Below are 5,608 nucleotides of genomic sequence, written 5' to 3'. Positions count from 1 at the left end.
AGTGGAATCTTATGTGCCCTTTCGGTATTTAATAAATATCCTGTTGCCATTTTCTATTTATTTACTAGTAAAATTATGTACATGCAGTGAACAGTGCCAACATCATATATCAGGTAAAATGCACGGAAAAAAGCTATTGACGTGTACTTTCTGTTGGAATACAGTAAGTCATGATTACATTAACCCATTGAACTCTAGTATTCCCTTACCATTTCACTGCAACGCTTCACTGACCATTTCATTGCAACGCTTCACTGGGAATCTAATGAATGATAGAATATATGTATTGTGGTGTCTGGTTCTTAGGGGTTTCTAAGCTAATTTGAGACAAAAAGGCCTGTAAGGGCTTTTGTTAAAATAGCTTAGAATTACCTAGATTCCTACCACCACAATACATATATTCTAACGTCGTCTCTGAATTTCCCACAAGCGAGACAGTAAACGTAGAAGTTAACAGACGGGTTGAGATACATCAAAAGCAATTCTATTTCATACACGACCTTCCTGATCCTTTTCAGGCGTGAGCTCTGGTCGAGTGGAGAGACCTCCTAGACCCATTGGTCGACGGTCCATGGGATATTCGTGATGAAGAAGGTGATGGTCACAGCGAAAAGTAGGACGGTGACATGGCCGTCTTTCTTCTTGGTTCCTTGGAAATGTAGCTGAGACTCGGCACTGCGGACTCGCTGTTTTACAAGTGTTAGTATGATTGCGACGTTAAAGATCACGCAATATCCCAGCCTGGCCATTGGCAGCGGTGCTTAGTGATACTAGCACCGTTTACTAGCGTACATTTGACCTCTTCCAGTTGGTCTCTTCCGGTTCAAGAGGCAGCAAATGGCAGCTATTCCTCTCATTGGGAGATTGCCTTGGCACGCCCTGCATCCAGCCAATCCGGGTTTGTGGTCATCAGTGGTGATCTCAGGGGTGACGTGATAGTTTCCGGTGGTCAAACGCATGTTTAATACGATGCGAATTACAGTTTTTCGAAGGTTCTAGAACATTGGAGTATAATTGCCTTGTTGGTCAACAAGACAATTAATTACAAATGTACCTCCAAGAGTATTTTCAAAATTGGATGGTGCACGTAACCTTCATAGATTGTCATGCCAAATGAGCCTGCTAATAGCCGGGGTGCTGCATTGTCAATTACTAATGCATGCATCCATATCAAATCAGACTTCCAGATGACTTACAGGTCACGAGAGAAAAAAATATTGCTTCAGGGTTTGATATTTGAGAATCCCACGGTCATCTAATAAACCGAAAAGGAACAAAAATACACGTACATGTAGATGAAATGAAGTTCTACGACTCAATCCTCAAATCATTTTAACTGATGTGTAAGTGGGAGTCAGTCACGCTTTAAAGGGGTACACCGTTCGTAATTACAAGTGGTCAAGGAAAACACATCAACGGCTATCTTTCGTTATGCTTTGTTTGCCATATAAAGCATAATGGCAACAAGACGAAACATCATGTCTAAACAAAGATATTACATTCATATACTAGCGTATCGTCTATAGTTTTCTAAATAATGTTGACAACTTGAAACACGGCTCTCTTCGTCATGCAGTATTTTTGCTTAACTGGCTCCAACCTTCGCCGCTCCTTTCCATGCCCGGATGATCGCGTTTCCTCCACAATCATTAGCGCAACTAGAGCGTTTGCAACCAGACTGGTCCGCCTGCCTGCCTCCATCGTGCGTTATTGTTCTCCGCAATTACTTGACAATGGGAATCACACAGATACTGCCGACGACATCCGCAAATCGTTCTTCGTAGTTTGTATCAGTAAAAAAGTCCAGCCCTCTTTTATCATATATCATATATCTTCATATATCTTCAAAGATGAAACAGAAACAGAGACCAGGCAATGATTTTGGGATATTGAAATGTCTTAAAGTTTTCTACTGTAACACCCAACCTCCTGAATTCCTCCTGGATTTTTTGTCGTTGTGAAATGGAGGCCCTTGCCTTATTCAGTTTTAAACGCAAGGGCGTCCATTTCAACCACAAGAACAACAAAAGCGACTGCCACGCCTCTGTGCGGTAGTTGCTTTAACATAATTGTTTTAGATTCGATATTTTTTGGGTTGCGCCACTCCCCCTCCCTGCAACCTCTATGCAACCTCCATGCTACATGCCTGGAGATCTTGGTCTACATTTGCCGGTATTGACAAAGTAATACTCCCACATCTTCTCTGAATTTACGGCAGGCTAGGCAATACACGTAGAAATTAACAGAGGGGTTGACGAAAAGTAAGAGAAGTTCGAATTCGTAAACAACCTTCCTTACCATTCTTAGCCGCTTAGTGTTATCATGAACAACAAGCAATATATCCCACAGCCATTGGTCAACGGTCCAAGGGATGTTGGTAACGAAGAATGTGATTGTGACTGCGAAAAGTAGAACGGTGACGTGGCTATCTGACTTCTTGGATCCTTGGTTGTGTAGCTGTGATTTTGTGTTGCAGACTCGCTGGCCTATTAGGGTTAACACAATTGTGATGTTGAAGATAAGAATAAGGGAAAAGGGGGCGGTCAGCATGCATGTCGAGTGAAGAACGTGTATCATTTGAGGGTACCATTCGGGAAACATTGCGCGATCAAATCCACAGATATCTTTGAGGACTAAAGCTTTAGGGTTGAAAGTCCGCATGCTAAATGGTATTGTCACAACCAAACAGAAAATGCTGATCGTAGCAACTGTTATCTTACATCGTCTCTTCGTGCACCAGCTGGCAACTTTTAGAGGAAATCGCACAGCTAAAAACCTATCCAGTGTCATGGCGGCGATTGTCAGATTAGAAAGACCGAATGTACCACCCGTAAAAAGCATCATTGGACAAAAGAAACTTCCGTATTCGATCACGAGATTTGGGTGATAGTTGACAACACATCGGACTAGGACTTGAGTCAGTAGAATTGTTGAGTCAAACGCGGATAAGACGCGCATGTAGAAGCATGTTGTTACTTTAGCATGCTGGGGCTGACCGAGAATGATGATGGACAAAATGTTTCCGAATAAACCGAGCACTATAACGGCCGGTGTGAGAATTTTGTTAATTGTTAGTAATAACCCAGAAAATATTCTCTCTTCTTCTGGAGATATTTCACCATTGAGAGGGGGCGCGATCGTGAAATCCATCGTTTCGTCAATGCTTATCTTCATGGATTATCTTCGGATAATAATCATATCATTAAATACCGAACTAGAGGTAAGTAATAATTGGTTGCCTCGCCAAACAACGCGGGAATGGAGATTAAATTGGCCTGTCCCACTTCAAGATGCACAGTGTAGCACATGGGGCCACTTTTAGTGGACTTATGAAGACCGAGACGTCTCGCCGATGATATGAGCGAAACGACAGCTCCATCCAAGCGGGTTGACTGTGTTGGCATGCCCGGCGATCTACCAGCGTTGTGCGTATCCACCTTCAGAATGAGGAGGAGACTTTATGATTGACGCACACCGCCAGTATTAGTCAGTATGAGTGTTTGGAGACAACAAATACCTCCAGCTCGGTATCAATTGCTATTCAAAAACATCTCAAACCTAACATCGAAATTTGATTTCGCCTGATTCCATATTTTGCACCGTTGTCTGGGAACGTACCACAAAAACGACGGAAACTCTGACTGACAACACAATTAACAGACTTCCTGCCGTATTACCCATTCAAAACAATGCGAATGCGTCCAGGACTCCACAAATCTTATGACTATATTTTCCGGATCAGTTTTTCTTTGTAAAGTTGAAAAGAGTGAATCGTGTAAATAATATTCTCTGAGATTTCAGCACAAAATGCTAGAGGAGGCACATCTTACTGTTCGTTGGCTCTCGAAAAACAACTACACAAAAATGTATTTACAACACTCGTGTCTGGAGCATGCGCTGCAGCTTAATAATTTACATTGATTGCGGGTGTCATATCTTCACAGCGGTTTGGTAATTATTGGCGATGATCAATTCAGCTAAATATGCATATATTTCAACTACTTGTAATTTGAGAGAACAAATAAGCCTTGCATCAAGAACCCCTCGGGCGGAAATTGGAAGTCCTTCACGTCCGCCTTCCTGATTTTTGCTTTTTACGATGTATGGTTTATTCAGAGTGACTTTGTCCAAGATATTTGACTGTCGAACGGGACTGTCAGAGTGGCGCAGTGGTATCGATGAGTGGCACAGTGGTATCGATGCGATGTTCGAAATTTTGTAACATCGGCATCTGTCACCTCTGCGGCCGAACTCGCAGTCGGGACCTCTCTCCATGATGTTGTATACAACCAGGGCGACTCTCTCTGCATTCTGTGCCTATAGGTTTCCTACGAGATCTTTGGTTCCTTCTACATTATATTACAAATCGCACGATATTGTTTACAGACGCTGTACCAGTTGATGCTCAACTCTTCAACTCAATCCCCTTCCCACCATTGATTGGTTTACTGACGAACAATGATCGAACGTCGTCTCTGAATTTCCCACAAGCGAGACAGTAAACGTAGAAGTTAACAGACGGGTTGAGATACATCAAAAGCAATTCTATTTCATACACGACCTTCCTAATCCTTTTCAGGCGTGAGCTCTGGTCGAGTGGAGAGACCTCCCAGACCCATTGGTCGACGGTCCATGGGATATTCGTGATGAAGAAGGTGATGGTCACAGCGAAAAGTAGGACGGTGACATGGCCGTCTTTCTTCTTTATTGCTTGGTTGTGTAGCTGAGACTTTGCACTGCGGACTTGCTGTTCTATTAGGGTCAAAATGATTGTAATGTTGAAGATTAAAATTACGAAAAAGGGAACGGTCATCAAACATGTTGAGTAAAAAACGTGTATCATGGGATAATACCATTCAGGAAACATTATCGGGTCGAATCCGCACATTTCTTTTATTACGTTAGCTTTGGGATTGAAATTACGCATGCTAAATGGTACTGACATGGCCAAAAAAGACACAATGATAACACAAACTGTTATCTTACAGCGCCTTTTCGTACACCAACTGGCAGCATTCAGAGGACACCGCACAGCTAAGAAACGGTCAAAGGTCATGGCCGCGATTGTCCAATTAGAAAGACCGACTGCACCACCCGTGAAAAACATTACAGGGCACATGATTGGTCCTTTTTCAAACATAAGATTTGGGTGAAAGTTGACAACGCATCGGACAAGGACTTGAGTCAGTAGAATTGTTGAGTCAAACGCTGATAATACGCGCATATAGAAGCATGTTGTCAGTTTAGCATGCTGGGGCTGACCGAGGATGATGATGGACAAAATGTTCCCGAATAAACCGAGCACTATAACGGCCGGTGTGAGAATTTCGTTCACAATTAGCAACACCGCAGAAAGTATTCTCTCTTCTTCTTGAGATATCCCATCATCGTGGGGTTGTGCAAATGTCGTCCCATCCATATTCAAACTGATTCACAGCTTGATTCACAGCAGGGCTCAGGAATTTATTTACATCCTGGGTTCTCCCTATATTGCCAGCCAATGAAGTGAACTCCAAGTCTGCATCTGATGAGATTGTCAAATCAGAAACACAGAATCCTGATTAGAAATCAACCAATCATTGAGGGGATGTGATCTCGTCTGTTGTCA

This window comes from Lineus longissimus, chromosome 7 (genome assembly GCF_910592395.1).
Source record: "Lineus longissimus chromosome 7, tnLinLong1.2, whole genome shotgun sequence".
NCBI classification, from domain to species: domain Eukaryota; kingdom Metazoa; phylum Nemertea; class Pilidiophora; order Heteronemertea; family Lineidae; genus Lineus; species Lineus longissimus.
Note: the sequence above shows the minus strand (reverse complement) of the source record.